A 26,439-nucleotide genomic window follows, 5' to 3' on the forward strand; every position below is an offset into this window, starting at 1 on the left:
TTTGAGCTTATAAGTTTCAAGTAATGAGTAATCTCCTAAGTGTGTATTTCGTGAAGTGAAATGAAGATAGATCTAACACAGTGGGGGAAAAATAATTAATGATTACAATTAACCATATTTTTAGGTTTGTTTTGGTTTCCTTTTTTCTTTTTTTTTCTTTTTTTTTTTTTACAGCTTAAGTGATGTGACATGCAATTGAAGTGAAATAACTCTGAGATTTAATTAATATTAGAAAATAGCAACTTAGTTTTCTAAGAGAGTGGGAAATAAGTGTTTCTTTCTGGTGTCTTATATCCACTGTGTTGTACTAATCACAACTAGTTTGCACTAGACCTGTGATTTCCAGGTCTTCTTTTAATTGTACAGGCTATGTCAGGTATGTATTTAAGGATTATCTTAAGAAACAATCTTTGGGAAGGTTTGTTTTTTTTTTTCACCATGCAGGTATAATATCCTGAAACAAGGATACAAAAAGGTAATGCAACCCATATTTACTACCATTCTTTATGAGATATCTATATTTGAAAAGTAACTTACTGGATGAATGCTTTACTGAAGCATTAAAATTGACTTGATCTAATCGCTTATGTAATAATTCGTTACAATTTAGGTTTTAATTTAAAGAATTATATAGTTAAAATGCAGATGTACAGGATACTCCTTTTTTGAATACATTACTTGCATGTTAATTGTAACATAAGTGAGATTAACACTTCATATTTTTATATCCTGTATATCTAAAATACCTATTTGAAGTAATAATAAATTAAGGGCTTATGTCATTCATACATAAAGACAGACATACATAAATGCACAGCTTACAATACAACATGCAAAAACTGATATAAAACAATATAATATGGTTACAAATCAAATGAAATATGTAAAATAAAAGAAATATAGTTCTATCTTGGTACTTTTATTTTCAGTGTTTTTCTACTATTTGGAATACCAAGTTTATGTTAGAAATGGAATTTGTTAAAAGATATAATTATGTCCTGAATTTCTTCTTTCATTTAGTGATCTTCTCTTGCCATGAAAGCTGAATACCTAAATGTATTCTGCTGATACCCCCACCACAATTTTGGTGCTATCATTGTGAAAAAGTGTTACTTAAAGTGCCATAGCATTTAAAAGGAGCAAGCCAGCCCAAGGCAGCATTTGAGTCAGAGGTGGGTCAGGGAGGACCATGATGCCAATTAAATCTACTTTAAAAACTGAGAATTCAGTACTTCCAAGGGTTTATTTGTGCCAGATTTAAATCTGCCCCTTGTACACTCACACCTTTCTCAACTCAAGATTTCAAGCTAAGTTCTATGCAAAGTGTGGACTGGATTCTGTGCTAACATTGTTTCTGGCTTTTCTAATAAGAGATAGACCTGTGAATAAAACATTCAGCATCAGAGCAATTTTTTGTCCTCAACTTAACTGTGTAGTATCAATAAATGTACAAAAGAAAATGTCACCTATAAATCTGACAAAGCTTTTGAAAATAGCTGTCAGAGTTTTGTGATTTTAAAGAAGTAAAAAGCAATTGTGGAAGAACTGTATTAAATAAAAATTAGAAAAAAGCAAAGGTCATTTATGCAGAATAAAAAAAAAATGACACGGGGAAGGCAAATTAATTATATGCAGTGCTCAGTACCCATGTGTCTTGTTTCCTCCGTTAAAACAGTTTGTTTTTCTTACTTTGTTCAAAGATTGTGTGTGATCTAGTTTTAAAGAAAAACCAGAGGAAGGGAATTACAGCAAGTATACTGCAGAGATGACAAATGCTGCTGGATCAGTTATGGGCTTTGGTAAGGCTCTGCTGTAGGGAACCTGTGGAGGTATCACAGTCTTTTTCTAATCAGAGGATAGGTCTTATGCTGAAGACATCCTATCACTGAGTGAAAGAAGAAAGGAATAAAGAAGCGAAAAAGGACACATTTTAATTTCTGCACAGAATCTGCTTGTATAAAAAAAATTAAAAAGAAAAGGATGGACCTAGAAGCATTTGAAGGGCGTTCCTTTTTATTATATATTATTTTGAATTGGATTTACACAGTGTAACTTCCAATATTTTTGTACATTTTTTATTATTTTTATTAGGGATGTTGGTTATTTTTGCAATCTCTTACTGCAGTTGCATGTGTGTAATTACAATTTAGGAAAATACAGTCATGCTAAATGAAAAAAAAAATGTTTTTATCTGAGGAATTGGGCAGAAACTTAGTACAGCTGGAAATAAGTTGGTAAAATACAATTATTTTATTTAATATAGTAGAAGGATAACAGTTAATTTCCCTTCCAAATTAAAGATAACGACTTCTGAACTGATATTTTTAAATAGTGTTTCTCTTCAGTGTATCAACTCCTGATACAACAGAACTAGATTCCCCAAAAGACCGCTATAAATGGAAATACCAAATATTAAAGTGTCCTCAAGAATAAGCTGACAAGAAAGGACTAATATATTTTTTCTTATCTCTACTAAATTGGTTTAAATGGAATAACGTGTCTACGGAGTTATTTATAATTCATTTTATCTAGGGTGACAGTTTTTGTGAGAGCTTTTAAGGACATATGCTAAGTTGCAGTTATGAGGAACAAAAGTTTATGAGGAATGTTTTAAAACTCAAGGAGCTTTACCAAATGTTTAATCAGAACACAAGTATGTCCATCCGTTCAGTCAGTATCATAACAAGATTTTTCTAAAGTCTCACAGAAATCTAGTAGCATAATAAATATCTCAAATTTGTCAAAATGATCAAAATCATATCACAGATTTTCTCCAAAGGAGAAAAATTGTCATTTTCTCCAAAGGAGACTCAGAGACAGGTGATATAGGTTATGAGGGCTGAGGTTCTAGCTGGTCATACTATGCTTAATTTTCTGTCCTGCTGTTTGCAAGCAGATTTCAGCTCCCAGCACATCTGTTAATCACTTAGAGAATATAGATAACTGAGGTCTTTACCAGTGTAGAACTGATAGCTGAGGAAGAACTAAAAATCATGACAAATTAGGATACTACTTATGTTAGTGACCTCAAGTAAATCAGACAGAAAGGAAGTGAAAAGTGATGTTGGGAATTCAATGAGAAACCGTGATTGTGTTGTGTGAGAGCCCAAGAGGCTGTAACATCACAGTTGAAGCAAACCAGGTTCCTGAAATAAGATGGACATTGCTTTTCTGTCTAGTAAGATAATGGAACACCTAAAATCCTCAGCATTAGCAGGGTTGGAGCAGAGTGATTAAATCTCTCCATCTCCAGGGTAGGTGTGTAATTGTGGAGTTTAAAGAGGGAACTCAGAATGAGAGCTTTAGCACAGTTTCTGAATTGGTTGCAGAGTGGTATGCTTAATGTTTCTGTGGTAGCTTTAGTTTCATCATTAGTGTGGATAAAAATAAGTTCAGTGAAAACAGCAATAGGAAAATGAATTTACTCAAATGCAAACAAGGTAGTGTGGAACAACTCTTAGCAGAACAACAGAGGAAAAACTATTGCAAAATGGGTACTGGAAAGGCCATTTGTGTAACTATATTAAGAAAAGTCTAAACTGCTCTTAACTGTTGGAAATAATAGTTTCTTACAGATGGCATAGCTGCTGTCTGTGGGGCAGGTTATTTTTCTACCCTTAGGAAGATATTTTGGTCCCCGTGCTTTTGAAGTTTTACTTCCTGCATCTGTATGCAGACAAAGATGTTGCTGTGCGCTCACTGGTTCTCCTATGCCAAAGGCAATGCAGAACAGAATACAAAAAGGTCCTGAAGGGCAGAAGTTTTATATTTTGTAAATTTGCTTATGCTATTCGTGATCTGTCTCCATGGATTTTGTCCATAACTGAAGTAACTGACAGAGTAATTGTGGAAATGAAATTACTTCATGTATGATGGAATCTTGATGGGAATTTTCCAAAGCATTTGCCAGTAGAGAATTAATACTCCTAATTCAGCAAGTGACATTCTTCCATCTGGTCAGTATTGAGCTGGTTCTGTACCCATGACTTCGGGTCGCAGTGTTGCTGAAGATAGATCTGAGATAAGATATGAAGCTGAGGACTTTGTATCGATCATTTGATTTTCAACCTTGAGGTGAAGGCACATAGGGAACCAGTGTAATCTGTACAGAATGTCTCTCTGCCCCTATTCTGTATGCAGTTGTCTGATGTCTGACCACAGCTGCTAGAAACTTTAACTCACTGAAGATTAAACATGAAAAAAGATTAAACAGAGGGAAAAAAATGCATTTTGATACCAGCAATGTAAGTTTCAAAAAATAATACAATATACTTGTGTTCCAGTAATTCAAGTTTAATTTTTTTTCTTTATTATTTTTACTTAATCCAAATTGGAGGGTCAAAATGACTAACTGAATGTCTTTAGTGAAAGACAGAATCTTATCCTAAAGTCAAGTTAGACAGCTCCTCCTGTCAAATACTTAGTTTTGCAAACACTGAGGAAATGTGCTGTGTTTTACATTGTCGGTAGCTACAGCTTTTCTAGTCCAAACCTACTAGAAACACCTTTTTAACTTTTGGTTTATTTTTTTAAACCAGGTGTAAAGATTTTTTTAAAAAATCTTCTCCCAAATTATATGTTTTAAAAAGGGATAAAACTATAAAAAATAGTTATTAACATGTAGCAAGATATTTTGTTGACTTTCAGCTATAAAATATATTACATACTCTGTGCACTGATACTGTTGGTAAGTCCAGGTTCCTTGCACTAAGTCTTCTAGAAATTATCCAAATCCGCTGAGGTAAAATCTGTTCTGTTTGTTCCTCTAGTTCAACCCCCAGAGTCCCTGTTTTATGGACGTCTTACCCACTACATTAAGAAGCCCATCCTTGTTGTTTCAGGAGTGCTGTATTTAGACCATCAACAACTAACATGGAAATTGTATTTTGTAGCCCTCCAGGGAAATGCAGAGTTGATAAATATCCACCTAGTGCATTTACTTCAAGTGATAAATTAAAACATAAGTAGAAAAACACAGGAGCCACAGAACGATTTTGTCAGTCTGAAAATCCACACTGAGTTAAAAATGCTAGTTGACAAGAAACCTGATCAACAGACTCATCTTGGGCCTCTTGGGGCCAATTTGGAAATGGAAAAGAGGAGCAGAGAAGGTATCTTACATTAAAATAGTGTCTGCTAGCAGTGCTATATGTGGTGTTGGCATTTCCATTAAAAACCAATACCTCCAGGGGGATCCACGGTCTCAGTCAGACCCACAGTGGTAGAATTTCTTTTTACATATCCTTACTTTCTGTTTGTGCTTGGTTGATTTGGTATTTTTGTGTTTGCAAGACAAGGAAAAAAATAGCTTTTTTTTTTTTGCTTGTTTGTTAATTTATAAGTGTGTTTTTAAACTGTAAGAAATCATGAGACTATATATAGAGTCCTTTTAGGTTTACGTGTTCTACTGGTTCAGCACTAAATTGAAGGGCTGATTTTGCAGATATTTTGTCTTTTGTGTAAATTAATGGGATTATATATTGCTAAATAAAAATTAGACTAATTCTATTTCAGCCTATTCAGGATTTCATTGATTCATTTAATATTGTGGTTTGTAAAATGTGATTTTTATACAACAACCAGTTGAGAACTGTAACAGGCACATACCTCTGTGCTGACACTCTGATTCCACATTCAGCAAAATGACTTATATATCGCACATGGTGTTAAACTAGGCATCAAAAGTGGCTACTGATCTTTTGTTCTTTTGATTTTTGATACGTCTCAGCTTAAAAAGATACAGAGGTGTATGTTTATGAAATCAGTATGTAGTTACAGAATTATGTTTTATAAGAAATTACCGAAGAACTGGAAACAAAAAATAAGAAAATTGAAATGTAGCAGGAGATTCACATTGGCTTGATCATTTTACAATATTAAAAATATAATTAGGAATAATATTAATTTCCAATGCTACCATGGTAGGTGGTGTTCGGTAACGTACACATTTAATCTCCTATAGTACATGAGCATAAGAATAACATACAGCTTTTTTATTTTTCCATGTGTATATATAAATATATAAAGTAGAGAACATCTTTTAGAATTCAATGTCTAAAAAGAAGAAAATGCTGTTTGAGCAGTTATGACAATCCAACACAGCGGCAACAGCAGCATCCCAATATAAAGGAATCTCCAATACTCACAGCAGAACTTCCTGTGGAGTCTGTCATGGAACCACATGCTGTTACTTGAAAAATACCTTCTACCTTGCTGAAAAGTGGTGAGATGAAGTAGCAATTAGGAATAGCAGGATAGTTTTGTTCACCTGCATGGTTGGGCATTTTCAATTTTTTTTTCCTATGTGAATAAAACGAGCTGAAGATGGTCCTTTCAGTGTTGATTCTGGTTAGTTTTCAGAGTCCTTTAATAACATTAAGTGTCATTTTCAGTCTTATTTGGGGGGAATATTCTTAGGGTCCTTGTCTTCTGTGTTTTTTTTTTTCTCTGTACAAATATTGGAAGGCTGGAATAACATGCAAGCTTTTTTTAAAGAAAAGCTTAGTGTTTTGTAAATGATAATCCAGGGCAATGTAAACAGTTACTGAGAACAATATTAACTGCACAAAGAAAGTGGGCGTCTCATCAGCAGTATGCCCTCTCTGTGCATACTAAAGAAAGAGATACTGTCTGTGTCTCAGAGGAGATTCCTGAGACACAGGTCACCGCTCACCATGCAGCGCTGGACTGCAAGGTCTAGCTTTATGCATGCCTTGGCTTTTATGCTCTTCTGTAAAAGCACATCACTGGTCACTGCTGGAGGCAGGATACTGGCCTGTGTAAACCTTTTCTGTGTTACATCCACCTTTATATGTCATAGAATTGTGAAATGTTAATTCAGTTGACTGACAAAATTCAGGTCTGAACAGTATGAGTGGCTCTGCTGTTGTGGAATTTGTCCTTTAGACTTCTCTGTGTCCCTCTGTGCAGTACTGTTTTACATCCCAACTCTTGGTGATTTTGTTTAAACTTACTGGGAATTCTTCCATTGTAAGCATAGTTTCATTGTTTTTAACCTAAGCTTTCCAAAGTACTTAGTTGAATTAGAATGTTCACCTCAAAAAATACATTCTTAAGGGGTTAAAACTGCTGGCAGATACATGCCTTATTGATTAAATGGCAGTTTTTGCTAACATACCATGTTAGTGGAGTGTTTCCCCTCATTTGTCACAGATCCTATTCATTCCATGTGTCAGAGCTCTCTAAAAGGCTGGGGCTTCTCTCTCCTATGTCCACACAAGTCTTTTTGGCCCAGGCCTTTGCACATAATACATTTCATTTACATAACGCTACTAATTATCACACATGGGTTATTCAGTATTAACTGAACTTAAACCAGCATTGACATGCACTAAGTTTTGTTAGAAAGCATATCATAGTGCTTGAGTTTTTCACAGACAAAGTAAGAAAGAAGTTTGATAAAAATTAGTAAATTATGGATTTTTTTAAATAAATGTGCATCTGTCAGTATTGTCTTACATATGTGCACTAAAGAGTAATTATTATAGATAATTACACAGTGCACAATGTATTTTAGCAAATAATTTTCAGACTTACTCTTTACAGATGCAATATGAATTTTTCAGTGTTCTTTTTGCTTTTTTTCTGAGCTTTTCATTCACTTTTTGATATGTTTTCTCTTCATTTTTTTCTTCATTATTCATCACCCATTTCTTTCTCAAAGTTAGCACTGCTGTTCATTTTTAGTGAGTGCACATAGCAGTCAAGTAAATAGAATCCCCAGCAGATAAGGTTTTATCTGAAGTGCTGGCAAATCTGTATTACCTATATTAACTATTTACACTATAATATATCTATAATAGATATATATTGGTTTGGGGCAGGTGCTGCTTAGTTTTGGGGGTCAAGCAAGTTCAAGCTTTGCATGTTTAAGATAGGCACAGAGGTGGGACACTTTTGTATGCCAGTCCACAGGTATCCATCCTTTCCAACTGTGTCTGTAATGGCCTGCAAAAACTGGCCACACAACCCCAGTAAAACTTGCTATGATCACCTCTGCTCTGTGACTCATTACAACAAGAACATGAATAGCTGATTAACAAGCTTCCAATATCAGCATATTGGTGGCCAATTAAAACCATTCCTCTCCTTATATCCTGTGTTCCTTACATTTTTTTTCCTGTATCCTTTTGAGTAAAGGCCAAAAAGGATAAATTATCCAAACATGCTTAGAGATTCTAGAATGCTTACACTACATTATGTATTTATTATTATATATGTTTGAGTACATATTAGTATGTGTTTGTTTATACACAGAAAATCTGATTCCAAAACACTAATGAGAAGTAGATAAAATAGTTCCTGTTAATATTCAGGCTTGATTTGAGGAATTATTTTCACACTTACGCACTGAAAGAAACCTGTCTATCACTGTACATAATAACCTACTCAACTTTTTTTCAGAAGCAGTTTGCTTCTTGTTTGCTTCAAGTAAGGTAGCTCTGAAACAACAGAGCAGAAAATGAAGTCGTTGCTTGCATACAACTTCAAAAAATAATCATGGCAAAACCTTAAATGCTTCTTTTACAGGCAGAAGGACTAGCAAAATATTGTTACCTGTGGTAGCTTGGAATTTTATAACTTTACACAAGGTTTTTTGCATTCCCCAGGAGAGAATTTTGGTCTGTCCACAGAGCTAGATGAAGAGTCCTTTTACTGCATTTTGCAGCTGAAAAAATGTCATTGACAGCAGTCCTGAGCAACACTGAGGTTATATGTTTCTGTAGATAGGAGAGTTTGGCAGAGGCATTATATAGAAAGACTAAAGTTTGATTCTAAAACCAGATAAGATGATAGAGATTTTTCTCTGTGACTCCAGTCGTCTGTAACAGTAATCTTATCTCAGTGATTTTTTTTTTATTTTTTTTACAAAATGCAGGTATAACAAGAACAAACTTAAATGAAGCCCACAGCTATGTAGCAAGAGGAATGGAGGGGATTAAAGAACTCCGTAGGCATAATTCTATAATGTCTATATTGACAAGAGAAAATATTACACAAATTACTGCTTGTTTGGAACAGCTTTATATATGTGTAGACCACCTTGCACAAAAGCCCAGCCAAGATGAATATATGTACTTGGTAACTTTTGTGAAGACTTAGTCTCCCTGAGTGTAAGGGATTGTTCACTTGAGTGAGGGTGAGCAAGTCAAGAAGTCTGCAGGATCAGTGCCAAATTACAGACTTATTTTAGATCCTTAAAGTGTTTATGCACTTTCTAAGAAGAGGAAGTATATATAAAAAAAAATCTGTAAAAAGTAAACCTTTTTTTCTCACTTCTGTAACATTTGTATTCTTTACGCAGATATTTTGTTAATAATGTATTTAATGACGGTAGGAGTACCTAAAAGTTCAAATATATATGCTACGCGTACAGCTCCAAACCTTACAGCTGCTTGTGTACAGCATCCTTTTGTATTCTCTTGGCAGATCCTTGATAGTGGTGTTCCAGTGTAGCGGTGTCAGGAACTCTCGTGCCCTAAAGCTGTTTTAGGAATTCTAGGAATTAGGGTTGGAAGGTGTATTGACTGAACAACCCTGGAGGTTACTGCTAAATGGAATTGATGGGAGTGCTTCTGCTGTAATCAGTTTTCACTTTTATCATAGATTTTCCTACCATTAAATGTGCCATAAATATTCCAAATTAAGTTTATTTTAGGTTTTTGTAGTTTAGACTTTAAAGTGAAATCCCAAATTAGGGAAGTTTTATATATGTGTGTGTGTGTGTATGTGTTAGTGTCTCGTCAAAATGGAATTTTTTAGTAAGAGTTCATTTTTAGTGATATCTGGCCTATGTGGTTTTTTTTAAGGACAAAAATCCAGATTAGCTGTGTTAGATGAAGACCAACCCAATAACAGCAATATTAAACTTCCAGACTTTAAGATTATTTTACATCAACGCTATTTTACTAGTATATAGGAAACTCAGTTAACCAAAATATGGAACATCTCATCTACACATGAATGATTCCTTAATTAGTTGTAATGGACCGATGAGGAAACCAACTGTTTGAAAGTAATCCTCAGCATGAATCTCATCATAGCTGTTGGTGTGGTTTTATCAGCATGAGTTAGCACTGTGACTGAGTTGGGAGATTTTTTTTATCTTGTGTTTTTCTTTTTCAGAAAGAAAAGTGTGTAGTAGATGAAAATTTTCAACTAGAACAATCTGATTTTTAAGTGGAATAGGTTTGGAGGTAAATTCATTACACTGAACTTAAATGTCATGTGAAAAAGTGAATTCAATCCTCCTGGAAATTAATGGTTTCTGTTTGGAATAACAAATGTCTCTGTGTCACTTGTTTTCTTGCTTAAGTATTGTGTCTTTTGATTTTTCAAGTATGTTGTTAGATAGGTTTACAACATAATGTAATGTTAAAGATTCATTTAATATCATTTGAATGTTGCCAAAACCATTGTAAAACCCTGCTTTACTGAGGTTCCAGAAGTGAATCATGGATAATTCTGGCTCTTGGAGTAGCTTGTACGTATAGAATTCTGTAGTAAAGCCAAAGGCCCAGGTATACCATGAAGCTTGTGGAGTTTGTCCCCTTATATGTTGTGTTTATTAGGACCATTGCTCTGTCAATGCTAAGTTATGTAGTTCAGATTGGTTCACTATGTAGAAGTGTCTAACACATCTGAAAAAGCTTTTATTTTGTTACATCCTTTGGAAAGGAGATTTGATTAGAGACTGAAGATGTCTGCAGATTTTGGCAGGGACTAGCCGAGGCAAACTTCTTTCATAAAACTAAGAACTAGGTAGAGAAAATACCAAAACAACCTCGGTGGCATACTACCTTTTTTTTTTTTTTTGATGTTTGCTACCAAAAGCTTTACAAAGGCTGGTTGGCGTTACTCATGAATTGTCACTGTGTAGTTACATGGGGAAAAGATTTCTGGGAACAGTGCATACAGCCACACTCTTCTAACCCAATGAGAATTGAATTTGCAAAACTTAATATGAAAATATTTTAAGAGGATCATTGATTATTACTGGCAAACAAATTGTGCTCTCCTTCTCTCGATCTTCCCTTCATGTTAGAATCTATTAACCCTTCCTTTACCTCAGAAGTTAGGAATGTTCATTGCCTGGTTAAGATCATTTTGACTTTAGGATACACTACAAATAAGATTCCCTTTGAAAATACATTTAATTTAAAAAAATAACACAGTAATTAAAATTCATGAAATATGCGGTATATATAAATACCTATTATGCTTGTACATCTTTGAGACAATTCATTTGCTTTTCTTTTTTCTTTTTTTTTTTCCCAGTTCTGTAGTGGAATGTGAAACTTCATATCAGAACCTATTAGTAAATTCATTGTTAATCTCTTGCAATGTTAAAAGAGGTATTCAATTCCACAGATGATATCTGAATAAGTATTTATCTGAGGAAAGTTTTTAGAATATTAATGGACTACTATATTGAATTTTCAGAGAGAATACTGTGTTTATTACAATTTGAATTCCTGTAAAATCTTAAGAAAACCAGTTTGTACCAACAGGTATATATGCATGACTTCGGAAGTGACAAAACTAACATAAAAGCACACAGTAAAATACTTCCCTTAAAGCATGTCAACTGAGTCAACAAATCACATAGGCATATGTTTTAGTTTTAAACTTAGTCCTAATTTTTAAGCCTGATGCCTAATAGTAATTCAGCGGAACTCAGCAGGACTACTCATGGATGAAAAGTCAAGCATGTGGCAAAGTGTTTTGCTGTGTAAAAGACCCAAGTCTCTAGCAATACCAAATACCTAATGCTTCATATCAACTGTCTGTGAATATCTGCTGAATATTCACAGACAGTTAAAGATAATAGTAAGTCCAAATGATTGCTATTGGATGATGTTTGAAACACATAGTATGAGACAGCAGTGAATGATAGCACAGAGGTGTCAATGCATTCTCTGCATGGCAGATCTCTGCACATTCACTGTAGCATTCCTCTGCGTTTGTGAGTTTTACAGATGCAAAGCACCATCATACTTGGTGTGCAAGTGTCCACCAGTGATGCAGTATTCAAGTCTGACACATACTCTGCTATTACATAGCAACAGTCCCCAGTGTGTTGCCAAATTTGTTTTTCTAATAATATTGATACAAATGAAAATTACAGGGTTGGCTACTCTTTATAATACCTAATGAAGCAAAAATCTGTGTGGATTTTTTTTGGAGCCTTTTTCTTTATAATTATGTAATTACATTATAGAAACACAGCATTTGTTATAGCATAATGGCTATCATTGTGGTAAGGTGGTATTAGGTATCATAAAATTGAGCAAAACAGTTTTTGTTTAGATTACTATTGTAGAACAGTCATCTTGCTTTTTTCCAAATTACTGGGTACCTCTGCACCAGCAGTGTTTAATATTGCCATTTTAAGATTAATTTTGCTGTTTTCACCTACTTTGTTATAATTACCAGTTCTTTATTCTTTACTAGTTTGTTTGATGTATTACTGTTGCAAACACTTGATTTCAAGTTTCATCTAATCTTTTTGTGGCACCACTCTCATTCTCCACATATGAAGACACTTTTTTGACCATATGAGAATCATAAATATAGCATATTTTAGAAGCCTTGCACTGATGATATCACATAATCAGCAGTAATGCTTTAAACTATGATATTATAGATAACGCATGTACTTAACAATTTGAAAACCTGTATCGTCTACTTGTATTTTGCTGACCAAATGTCAGTTGAAGATCCTCTTGTTGCAAATAGTTTTTAATTTCATTAGAGGGCTTGTGCTAGCAAGGCTTCCAGCACATACACGAATTATAGAAAAAAGGTATAGGGGTGAGAGGGAGGCAATTCAAAAAATGCGAAATCAATCTGAGGCTGTTCTGCAGTATTTATTGGCTGGTTTTGTAACCCCTTTGTAACCTTTTGAAGAAAGAAGATGCTACAATTCACTACCATCTTGAAGTTTAATAAAAGGGATCTTTGTTACTCTTGGAAGACTCCTTTGTCTTAACTTCTTGTGGGAGAGATTTATAATTCAAATGAGTATAACTTGTGGTAGGTAATCTCATGAAAACTTTTTTTTTTTTGAGAAGGATTTGCATAATTTCTTCTGGTATCAACTTTCCTCTATAAATAAACTCAACTGGGCTGCACATAGCAAGGTCAGTGATTGATAATATAACAAACTAACAGCAAAGAAGTATTCAAAATCGTTTGCTAAACCCAGTCTTAACAAAGCAAGTTGTGTAGCTGATAAAACAAACTGTATTGAGAAATTCTGCTGGTGAGACTGCTTTTGGTCAGGAATCATGAGAATGTGGCACATACTTCTCCACTCCTACGGTGAGGGAATGGAGTAGTGTTCTGCACAATTTTCTGCCAGTGGGGGAAAAGAAGATGGGGTCATCCCTGAAATGTGCCATTGGTGAATGCAGCTGATTGTTTTCCCGTTTTTCACAATATGAGATCAGTAGGATTAAGTAGGGCAACTGCACGGCTCCCTTAAAGTGGAGTGAAAGTAGCCCGTCAGAAAATTGCTAATAGCAAATAGAGCAACTGGGCAGCTTAAAGACCACCTCTTCTTTCAGTCTGATCTCTGAGCTTCCAGCCTTCTCAGTTGTTCCTCTGACAAGAACAAAGTCATTAAATATAAGAATGCCTTTTAAATAGCTATGAAGATAAAAGCATCTTACTTCTCTGCTGTTGCAAACACTCACAGCTAAGCTGCAAAGAAGTCATAGGTTTACTTGGAAAATACTTCCTGATGGAAAATTAGCCAGGAGATGTTGAAAGGAAGAAAGCTGCTGTTTCCCTGACATCTATGCTAGCTTAGACTCAGCTTTTTGAAATAATTTTAAAATGGTAGGCAAAAATAAAACTGGATGTATGTATAGTCTCCTCTTCCAGTGATAGTAGCAGCAGACTTCTGCTTATTAATTGAGTAAAGGAAATAAGATCTGTACCATGCGGTCTTAGATATTTATGCATGCTTGGTAGCAGCTAACAGGTCTGATAGGTTGCTCCAAGTATTCCGTGTTTGGTCTTACTATGGCTTTTCATTAGACTTCAGACTGCACTTAAAAAAAAAAAAAAGACATTGTGAATGATAGCACATTCCAGCTGAAACACCAAAACAAACTGAGTTCAGCAATTGTTCCTTTCCTATTGGGAAAAGATAATTTGATTGTTTTCATGTAGTAAAAATTTTAGATTTACATATGATATAGCAGAAATTCTGAATGTACAAGTATTATATTTTTAAGTGAAACCATTGTTCACAGCTGAAGCCACACACTAACTGCTAGTAAAGCTGTAGGGAATTAACCCTACCATTACAATGGTGTGTGTCAGCAGAACTAGGGAGAGGGAAAGGGGAGTGGAGAGAGCAGTGACAAAACTTGTTTTCCAATTCTTCACTATTACATAGGTTATATTTAATGTAAAAGGGTGATATTGGAGTTACCACTTTGTGTGAATGGTATATTTCATGAGGTAAACCAGTTTTCTCCAAGTCACAGCATTTGTTTCACCACAAACAAACAAAAAAAACCTTTTTCTGTGAATCAGTTTAGATGCAGTGATAGTGTCTTAATGCTGCCTAAAGGACATTTGTTGAGTTGTGATCATTTTATTCCTTTCTTTATTAAAAATATTTTCCCCAAATCCTCCTCCTGTTTTCAGAAGACAAAGATGTTACTTATAGTAGTAAATTGCTTTAACGGAATTTTTTCCTGGTAGAAAAATCTGAACAATTAACTTCTTCATTGCTGAACATCAGATTTCTGTTGGCGTTGCAGGAAATAAGACAATTAGCTATTCAGTTAAATACTGATAATTGCTGAAGCAACAGTTGGTAGGAAATGAGGGTGTATTGTTTTGTACCGTAGTCATTATAAATGGATCTCTTGTACAGTATATGCAAATGGACATTAAATCTCAGTCTGTTCAAACTCTTTTTTTTTTTTTTACATACAAACAAAAGAATGGCACTGAATTCAGTCAAAACACCCTCTAGTCTGATGTCCTGTAGTGGCCAGTCAAAAGTGCCTTGGAAAAATAAGAACAGGTCAAGCATAAAATGAAACTTTCTGGCATGTGGCAGTCCACAGCTCAGGGATTTCCCAAGCTGAAGGTCATATTCTGAAGGCTTTATCCCATGAATTTCTGATAGGCTTTCAAACCTCTGTACTCTTTGGATTTCTGTAACACACAGCCACAGTGATTTTTCTCACTTCAGCTGTGACCTGTTTGCACAAGCACATCTTTATGTATTTTTCTTCTTTTTTACTTTTATTTGATAGTTTTATATGAAGAAAATAGTGAATAACACTATTGATTTCCCAGATCTGTTACACTCTGTCTCAGGTACCGTTCTTCTAGGCAGAAGAGCCTTAACCTATTGAGTTGGTCCTCCTGCAGGACTTCCGTTACCTCCTCAGTGATCTGTTGATGAGTCTATTTTTTTTCTACTTTTTCTTATAAAGGAGTGTAACATTGTAAAACCTAGTGAGGAGATGTAATCTCAAATTTCGCAGCTACCGTCTATTGACGTCTTTGTTATGAGCGTCATTTTCGGCAGATTATAAAATCTGTAGTCATAGTACGAAAGGCTTTAGTGCAACCAAATAAGTGCAGATGATAATTCGGCACACTCATTAAGGAAAGCTTTATTTGTAATGGCACCTGAATACTGTGATGATAGATGTCATGATGTAGTGAAGATTCTTGTTATATGTAGTAGGATTTAGGCCCTAGATCCTGAAGTTAAGCTTGTTTGGGGGAATTCAATCTTTTATTTTCTCAATCAGAAAGATATTGTATTGTGGATGAAAAAAAATAATCTTTGTGGTGAAATGTAAATAATCCAGTTCTGGAGGTTTTGAAAGCTTTTTGATTATCTCAGGATTTTGGAGTTGGAAATTCTCCAGAAACTTAACTAATAAATAGTTTACAGAAGGAACAGAATCTTTTACTGTAAAGTGTAAAATCACAATAGGAAATTAAGTTTTTATTACCTTCAGGTACATGCTGATTTTGAGCGGCAGCTCAGATACCTGCCTTTGAAAAGGCTCATATACCCAATGAGCTGGAATAGTGTGGTTTGGGTGCATTTGGGGCAAATATTCTGCACCTCTGAATATTATTTTTGTTTTACAACTTTACACATCCCCAGAGAAAATATTTTACAGCAGGAGCAAAAGTGTTTCTTGGTGGTTTGGAAACTGCAGAACCTTTGCTGTTAAAGTGAGAAGGTTTCCCAGAGCTTTGACTATAGATCAAAATTCTTCGATAATAATCAGTCAAGTTATTGTATGTTGAACATGCTGATTTTAAATGCTGATTTGAATTTGTACAAATAATAATATTAGTTTTGGGGTTAGAAGGGACAGTCTAAATCTTTTCTATTAAATTCTTGAATAAAATAAAAGTTATTAGTATGTAGTCCCTAGCAAAATGAAAATATGCCTTTATGGTAAAAGCTCCAAATGAAAATTTTATTTGAATATAAAAAAAGAAAGAAGTAATCTTACTGAAGAACACAAATGCATCATAACTGTTTCCTAAACCTCTCAATGTATCTGCACTTCTTCTGGGGGGCAGGAGGGGAAGCATAAGATTGTCTACTGTTAATAAATAAAATGCATTCGTACTTTTTCTACAGGGGAAAAAAAAAAAAAAGAAAATTTGTGTTAAATACTTATTTAATCACTTCCCATTTTCAGACTTTTTTTCTATATTAAAAAAAATAGTCTTGGGTTACACTTGAATTCCTACTACAGCTTTTATAATTGCATTGAATAAAACATGGCTCTACCATGACATCTGTTTCCTTTTCTGGAAAAAGAGACTACTTTTTTAAATGCAATGTTAGAAAGTTGTCTTTTCTTAATAAAAATTTAAATATCTTTATTAACAGTAGATATCTGAAGGTGAAAACCAGATACCAGTGGCAATAATTCTGGTAGACATCAGGAACCTCTCTTTCAAACTTTTGAACAATTTTTTTTTTTCAAAATTTTTGAACAGAGAAAGGTGTTTTTAATAGAAATTGGAAGGAGACTATTCAACAGCTGAAACTTCTTCTACTGTTCTGTAAAAGCAGATTTACATGCAGGAAAGTCTGAAAGAAAAAGAGTTAAACAATCTTTACGTCTCAAAGAACACTCTAGACCACAAATAGCAAATCCTGTATTAAAATAAATGTATTGAGATAATTAGGGGAAGTCACGACATGCTTTCTCTTCTTTTTCCCCCTGTGTTAAGCTGGATTATTATGTTTTTTTTTTTTTACATAAGCTATTCACTGATCCAATGAAGCTTTAAGGAATATACAGCCCTCATTTCAGATATTCTATAGTATTAGAAAGTACTCATGCTTCATAGTTGTGCCACAGACTTGAATTTTTGTTCCTCGATCTGTAACCTACTCACATTCGCTGACACTGTTGCAGGGCCTTAAATCTTTCTGTGATTTACCAGTTGTAAAGGTTGCTTCTGAGGGTATTCTATGCTCTTAACCAGTGAGGAATTACTTTCTAAATGCTGTCTGTAATGCATATTTATTGAGTGTACTGTCTCCTCTCTTTCCAACAGTAGTTTTTAACATAATTTTCTTCAAAACAAATTTTTAAATACAGGTTTACACTAAAATAGTTATACCAGTTATCTTAGTTATAACTTTAAAAAATTAGACCAGTTGTCTTAGCAGTAGGCAGTCTGTGGACATCCTTCCTGAACAGCAAAGTAGAGACATCACCTTTGTCCTCTTCTAGGTAATTCATCCAGGTCATCCATTAGTAGTCAATAGACTGATACCTATTGCAGCATTAGGATGGATGTGTTTTAAAGTGATTTGTTTCTCTCGCTCTTGGCTTATATGATATAATGTAAACAAACTCAAAAATAAATTTAGCTGTGAATTCTGAAATATGATAGGGTTCAGAAAGATTATATTTTGCCTTTGTCTTCAACAAAAAGGTGATTTATTTTTTAGTTGTAGCATATACAGGAAGCAAGCAAAGGAAATACAGCATTCAGTTGAATGAATATCCTAAATAGTTACATCATATCTACTACAGCATAATCGTTTACAAGCATGGGAATGAGAAAATGTATTTTATTTCAATAAATAGATTAGTGCTGTTAATGTCACTTCTTTCACCAAGAACAACAACGTGGTTAGCCTTGAGTGTAGCAGAAATCAGCCGATAGTTCTGATGAGGGAAAATGAAACAAAAATGTTGTTAGTACCTGTTGGTAGTTAAATAGTTGGTAGTTTATGGTACAATTCTGTATGTTTAATTACCTCCAAACACTACCATCTGAAGTCATATAGAACTTTTATAATATCTTTAGTGGTAGATATAGATTACCTTTTGTAGCTGAAGACATCTTTATTGTGGGAATATCTCACTTGGAATTGTTCATTCTCAGTCTATTGCTGTCAGTAACCTAGAGAAAATTAGTTTTTTTGTCTGTTTTTAATAAAAATAAATAAACAGGAACCATGAGTGAGAATGGAAGTCTTGGGACATTTATCTTGAAATCAGTTACAATATATCTATTCTGAGTCGTCATTTCTTGTTAGCAAAATGAGGAGAAAATCCTGCATTTTGGTTCTGTTCTGCATTTCTGGAGAGAAAATCCATGACAAACTTCATAGTTGGATTCAGTTTCACCTTAATATTATGGAAGTAGTGAAGCTACTCTCAACTTTCACCTTCGAGGTCAGGCTCTTGGTTTAGTACTTCTTGTATAAAAAGAAAAGTTATTCTTTTATTTGATAAACTGCTTAAATAGCTACTGCAATGGCAAATTTTTTAGTGATTTCTACCGTAGCTGTGTTTGCAACTAGAACTACTTAAATTATTAGAAGAGTTACAGAAAATGTGGTGTTTCTTATGAGAAATAGTTTTAAAACTTTCAAGTCAGTTGCAATCCTAATAAGAATTTTTAAAGAGCAATTGAATTATGAAAGTCAGTAATACTTTGTAAGTCATCTAAGAGACTTAAGAATATCCCAGTAACTGAGGTATGCAACTCTCTCCTAACACTTTTCTTCTTTTTTTTCCAGAAGTGCAAAAATTTAAATATTGAGATAATGCGTTTTGCCTTTATTTTTCCCTACGCAAAATTGCAGATGGCCCCTTGGTTCTGCTTTTCCCTCACACAAGAATCCTTCATACCATGAAACATCATTGTTAGGCTCTGCACAATTTCTACTCCTTTGCAATTTTCAGTCAGAATTACTTATCCTGCAAAACTGTTTGATTGCTGATCAGAAACTGAGATTATTATGTGGTTATAGTAACATCACAACCTCGGACTGTGTGTGTGTTTTCAGTAGGAGGGAAGAAAGAATTTGCATTCTTTTTTTGGAAAAAAAAAAAGTTTCCGCTGGGAAGAGAAGCTCAGGATATGTATTGGCCATTTTTCTTTCTCTTTTTCCAAAGGTTGAGTTCTCCCAGTTTCTTGAGTGTAGATAAAAAATAAATAAAAAAAAAAATGCTGCATTTATGTTGTGGTATTTTTCACATTTTTCTGGAAGTGTCGGTGCCTTTGGGATGACAGTATTGCTTCAGATAGAACATATTTCAGTGTTTGAGTAAAAGGTGGGTTTCACTGACTGGATGACGAACTTGTTTGGTGTCCACTTTGATAGAAATTTACAAAATCTTTGTTTTTCACCCCAGTGATGTGAATTGCAGTATTAGGTTGTCTGGCTGCCTCTGTATAAATATACTACTTGCTGTACTTTGTAATTTCTCTACATTTGTTGCATCAAGTACTCAAATGAAAGAAAAAGATGAAAAAATGAATGAGAAATTCCTTTATGAGATGTGAGATTTGTTGGAGCCTGCCTCCTAAGTAAAGTTCCTGCTATGTTCCTTTCCAGTTTCCTTCAACTACTAAGTTCAATTCTAGACTTTTTTTTCCCCTTCTTCTCTTTTTAAGTCCAGGCAGTGATTTTATACCTGTTTGTTGTGGTCATTGAGTTGTAACATTCACAGTGTTCATTTCAGGTAGGTGGTGTTTCACACACCAAAGAAGCAGTTTCATGTACTGCCTGCACTGTATAATGCAGCTTCTATGGCTCTTTGGGGAGCATGCTCAGTCATTATATCTCTGTATATTAAATAATAGAGTTGCAGAGATTATTGAAGAAATGGAATTAGGTCCTCTAGCCACCTCCATCTTCATACCCAGTGTAGCAGTGGGAATAAACTTTACTGGTCATCGAGGACAGTGTTAGTGCTCTTTACCCCTTTCCGGAATACAAACCTTCAGTCCTGTTCACAGTAATGCCTCAGAACAATGGCAGTGGTTTTTATCTTTAGTACAGGTAAGATTGGGTCACTTGCTCTTCTCTGTTATTTCCTATTTCTAGTACAGCTATGAGATCATGTCTAATGATTTCTAATTCTGTTGAATTACATATATGATTTTTTATTTGTGTGCCATGGGTTATCCCTGACCTTAAATCATGCAAAGGTAAAGTTAGAAGAGGAAGAGACCCGAGTGATGTATGAGGTTCGTATGTAATGACACGTGCTAGAAATGACAGCAAGCAGATGATGTCAGGCATGACATGGGTGTACCTGCTTTGTTAAAGCAATCCAGATGTTCTGAAATACTTTATTTCTGGTTTTCAAAGGAGACGGACCATTAATGAAACTAATGAAATTTTAAGCCAGAGGAAAAGCGGTTGTGGTTGAGATACTATGACATAACTAAATAGTACTACACATTGTCAGATGATGTTATGGAGGCCAAAACCATAACTGGGCTTAAAAACAGATTAGTTTAATTTGTGTCTCAGGAACTTATGCATTGGGGGTTGGCAGAAGCTTGAAAGACGCACCAGAGAAGAATTGCTGTACATAAATTTTCATATACATCAGATAATATCTGCTGTCAGAGGCAAACTGGAAACAGGACGAGCTGAGACTCAATTCAGTCTTGTCTGTGTCTGTTTGATGAAGATGTGTGGGGAAAAAAAAAAGGCATAAAAATGGACTTCTGTGATACCAGGGAAGTATTCACGTACTATTGTGACAGCTGATGTAGTAATGTGGACCCCAAAATGGAGGTGAAATGTCTAAAAACCCTTCAGATTAGCTCAGCTTGAGCTAATTGGATTTCTTCCAATCACCACTAAAAATGCATAGTAAAGGGAAATAGTCCTTGGTTCTTAGGTATTCATTACAGTAATGCTATATTGTTAAAATACTAAAATACATTGTTACAGCACAGTCATGCAGATTTTCCTGATACGCAGGTGAGTGTTAAAAATGGTGGATATATGTGCTATTTTGAATTGAATAGCCAGATAAACAAATGCATTTGAGATATGACACAGGAAGATACCAAATCAGAGAGGTTAAGACTAACAAAGAATCCTGTTGAAATTTAGCAAACCTCTGGTGTTCACTGTGGGGTGTGTGTGTATGTGTACTGTTTTTCACATGAAATATCCTACTTAATTCAGAGTACATTTGTCTTTCAGCTACTTCATTCAGTAGTGGAAAATGCTTTACTATTCCACCCACAAAACTAGGACTTGACTGTGTTTTCTGCTTCCTCCACAATATGTGAGAATGCTAGCTACAGATTTTCTGGCACACATTTGTTTCCTCTGTTAGCTCCATGTGCTGACAATAATAGTGTTCACACATTTTCAGTACTAGGAATCTTTTAGATTTTTGAAACGTTTAGAAGGGTTATTGTAGTGTGTGTGTGTGGTATGATGTGTCTCTAAAGCATGTTACTAGATAATCATTTTTAAAATCCAGAATAATTTGTTTGAAAATTTTTGGAAAAAAAGCTACAGTTGGACTTTTTTTCTGATTTTTCTGACATTATTGAATGAGGTGATCATTAAAATAAGAAACATAGTGATCTATTTAACATAATAGCAAATGAAACTAAATTTAATATGATTATGATCAATGTTTTAAAGGCACATGCCTAGGCTTTCAGTCAATGAGAAATACCATGGGCATAACTTGGCTAAGTATCATGCAAATTCTTACAAAGTACTTGCTTTTGACCAGAACTAAGTGTCAGGAAAAAAATAGTAGGATGTTGTCTCCAGACAGCTACAAAATAGTAGCACAATAAGAAGGAACCTTCCTCGGCCCTGCCTATTATAGAAGGGGGTTGGAACTAGATGATCTTTGAGGTCCCTTCCAACCCAAGCCATTCTATGGTTCCTCTATGTAGAGGAGGCTGTCTCCTCAAAGGTGGAGAAAAATATTCCCTTCTTAGCATTATATGTTGATTAGGATCAAAGGGTTTTAATTGTCAATAATATCTTCATTAATTCACCACACAGAATGAAGAATTTCTGTTAGCCACACATGGGGATTTGTGCAACATTGTATTGATTATATATTGGATATTGAGCTTGTAGCTGAGGCAGTAAATCTGTGCATTTGTTTCACATAGTGTTACGTAAAAGCTATTAGAGTTTGTGCTTTCAGCAAATACCTTGGGAAACTTAACTGGTTCAGACTGACAAAATTAGTTTATTACCATATTACCATTACCTATTTATTACCATTTCTTTGCTTTTCAGCTTGTATTTTTTAATAGATCTTAAATTTTCTCTACTTTGTCCCTCTGGAATTCATTAACTCTAGTTCTAAAGTATAAAGGGGACAATTTAGATGTAGCATTGTTTATGTTATTCATTTTGAGCTGAGATGTCCAATCAACACCTACAGACTGTGTATGTATTAGTTTACTCTGCATGCTGTCTAGGAAGTGTAGTCTAATGATGTTTTTGATAGAGTAAACATTTGCAAACAAGGGTTTTACTGTATATATTTTCAGTGTTGTATGAACAAAGCAAATGAATCACCTTGGCACCTATTTTCTTTTGAATTAACATGTTCTGAATTTTATTTAATTCCATTTCACTTTTTATTTAGACAATTACTGCTCCGAATGTTTGAACTCCATATATATTTATGGGTTAAGTGGATTATTTTTCCTGGTGTTTCCTGGTTTTGAAGTATGTTTATGAAAAAAAAAAAGTTTCATCTTAACATATACTGGTAACATTGTCCCTATAAATGTAAGCAATGATATATGTCTTGTACATAGCAAAGATTATAAGAGAGTGCTCAACAAGAATGTTACAGATTTTGTAACAAAAATATTACAAAAAAAAGTACCCATTTTGTTAGATGAAACCTTTTCAAACTTCTTTCATTACTTGAAGACATAACATTGTCTTTACAGATCTTTTGAAGTCAGAGTTTTTTTAGATGGTTAAAAAAAATCTTGCAATATTTGAAAAGATCAACTAAAAGAGATGGCTGGGCATAGAACTTCAGGGCAAACCCCAAGAGGGTTTTGATCCACAGTCCCTTAAGGTGCTGTACATTTGTGTTTTCATTCATAGCAGTGCCTTCAAATACTTGCCAAGTTTAAAAAATATATATCTTTGTTTTATTTCACACTAAAGGTCTCATTCAGAGAAGCACTGTAAAACAGTACATCCCCTTTATGTTGCTCTTCTTGGGAGTCAAGGAATAGTATGGCCTAATGAGGTACTACGTGGGTTATCAATTGGATTTTGTGATGGACTTCAATAGCTTTACTTCAGAAGCAAAGTTAAAAGACTATAAGAAAAAAAAATAAATGAAGAGTTGGTGCCCCATGATACCATTTTCTCTGGAAGAGAAAGTTCAATAATAATACAAAATAAAAAATACAGATTAAAGAAAGCAAGTTCTTGATGAGGTACTGTGTTTGTTCTGATTCATTTATGATTACTGAATAAATTGCATATATATGTTTTTCTAATTTTTCAGAGCTCATACGTACTTTTAACAAATTTCAAAATAACTTATTCTAAATAGCATGTAAGTGACAAGTTTCAAAAGAGCTAAGGAAAGCAGTAAAAATTATGAATACCACTGTCTTTTATAAAGTTTTACACCTCTTGAAATATGAACGTGCTATATTGGTAATATCAAAAGTGATTACCTGAAACATATATACCCCATAATATTTTTAAAATGTCATGTCATTATTTGTGACTGTTTGTCACAGAATCATTCTGATTTAAAAGCAGTGGGTCTATTACTGAGGAATATATTTTTTTTTTCTGATTTTGATAAGTCTTTAATTCTGTGTATCCTTAGGGGGCATAGCAATTTAAGACTGAGCTTAGTCCAAGAGTTCAAATTCAAGTATTAACTTTCCTTTTAAAATTAGCAAATAGTTACGTATAGGAAGAAGTAAGGAGTATGAATGAAACATGAATAAATTTCCTCTTCCTTATGAACAAAATAGGACACAACCACTCATAGCTGTTAGACCTAATATTTTGTGAAGGCTTACACTGTTAAACATATATATTGAGGAAGTCTGGTTTACGATGTAATGTCTGAGACAATATAATGATATTTGATTTGTTAATGTATAATTTTTCACCATGTTGCTGTTGCCTCTTGCCTGGAACTGTTAGCACAATAATTCAAAAGACAGATTTCAAAAAAAAAAAAAAAAAAAGGTAATGGCACTCCTTATGGCACTCCTTTTTGTATTTTTTTCTTTCTCCGCTGAATAATGTGCAAATAAAGGACATAGGCCAATATAACATATATTATAACCTTATAATATAATAAGGTTACTCAGATATTTTGTGGGCTATAAGATACAGCTTGTGTACGGAAGAAACCAGAAACAGGAATTGAAAACTTTTCCTTGGGTTATATTCTGTTTTAGAGGTCATGAAAAATGGGAATTTAGGAGTATGTCATTTGGGCCACATCTGGTGTTAAACTGTGTTCAAATGAGCCATTGTGTATCTGCAGATAGAGCAGTAATAAAGATACGGAGTGGCTCTGTAAAAAATGTTCTTACGTTCTGTCAGGATACCAGTAGGACTGTCATTGCAGTTTAGCTATAGGAAAAATTGAGGTATAGTATAAACACATGAAAAGCTTCCAGTAACTGAGAGGAGATCAAAGCTCTGTCTTGCACAATGTTGTTTATGATCAGTTATGAATATCTAGGGAAAATATGAAAACAGGACAAATATATATTGATAGCCCCCAGCCTAATTCCACATAGTGAATCTACTTCCAAATCCACCACTGTCCGTTTCCCATGGATAGGTCTAGTTCATTCACAGCTTAATTACTTGTGTGAGAAGGTATAACTCCTTTGTTTTGAACCTCTTATAACCTCGTTTAATTTAATGCCCTCTAATCTCTGTATTAGAAGCAATAGTGAATTAATTGTTTCCAAGTGACTTTTTCCATACCCCATGTGAATTTCTAGATGTCTGTCAAGCAGACTCCAGCCTTAGATTTTCCAGGCTGACGAGTTCTAGCAAACCAATCTGTCTGATGCATTTTGATTGCAGGGGATATATGGCATCTGAATTGCAAATAGCATATGATAGTAGTTGAGGCCATAAAGATGAACTTGAAAATGTTCAGCAGTCCAGCGGATCAGATATTCTGATCTGGATCAGTGCCACCTCAAAATATTTCTGCTTTACTGGATCCACATTTAATGACAATTTAAAGGAAATTACTCAAAATTACGACTTCCCGTGAAAGATCTGGTTTGAGAAACCATATTCTGGTTGGGGGGAAAACATTGGGAAAAGTTGCCAACAGGCTGTAGATATGAAGAAAAAATAGACTACAGAGACATTTCCCTTCCTTTGCTGTAAAACATCACTATAGTCCAAACACCCAAGTACTGCAGTATTTGTCATAAAGAACTGTGACAAGATCATTTAAACTTTGTTATGAATTTTGACTAAGCAGCCATATTAAAAAGAATTAATGGAGTTAAACATTCTTTCTAACGTGAAAATACATGCAAAAATATGAGTTGGATGTGAAATGTGTTTTGTAATTACCTTTAAAAAATTCACAAAGCACTTTAAAAAAGACAACCTCTAGCCTACTTATAAAGAAGACATTTTTGTATTTTGTGTTTTAATGTGCTGGCTTTGAAACTTGGTACCATCTCATGAGAACACGCATAGTATCATACTTCATCACTTCTTGAAGTGTACCACTTCCTTGGCTCTTGTAAAGCTTTCCAGAACAAAGAGTTACAGTTCCACTACATGATAATTGTTTTACTACATGATAATTGTTTTAAATCTAATGATGTATTTAGTGTTTGTGATTTGCTGTTGGAAATATACTTGTTTTACAGTTTAAAGGATTATGTGATAATATTTAGGAATGCATATCAGAAATGTCATTCAGAATAAATGACAATTAAAATAATAACTTACAATTTATATATATTTAAATCTTATGAAAAAGTCATTAGAACTGTTCCGTCATACTTTTCTGCCCTTATTTGTCTTAGTGAGTGAGCAAGCAAGATTAAAAGTATGTTTCAGAATATGCAGTGATTGCATTTCAGTGCAACAGTACCTTTCAGAGGAAACTG

General features: G+C 34.2%; 1 protein-coding gene across 10 annotated transcripts in view; it reads left to right on the forward strand.

Annotated features, from left to right (window-relative positions):
* Nucleotides 1-26,439, forward strand: part of TENM3 (teneurin transmembrane protein 3) — a 1,329,889-nt gene that overhangs the window by 481,740 nt on the left and 821,710 nt on the right. For all 10 annotated transcript variants that reach the window (XM_035325081.1, XM_035325082.1, XM_035325083.1 and 7 more), the window contains one exon: nucleotides 1,701-1,799. The gene's annotated coding sequence lies outside the window, so the exon portion shown is untranslated. Of the gene's footprint in view, nucleotides 1-1,700; nucleotides 1,800-26,439 lie in introns of those variants that run through there.

The sequence above is a fragment of the Oxyura jamaicensis genome, chromosome 4 (genome assembly GCF_011077185.1).
Source record: "Oxyura jamaicensis isolate SHBP4307 breed ruddy duck chromosome 4, BPBGC_Ojam_1.0, whole genome shotgun sequence".
Classification (NCBI taxonomy): Eukaryota; Metazoa; Chordata; class Aves; order Anseriformes; family Anatidae; genus Oxyura; species Oxyura jamaicensis.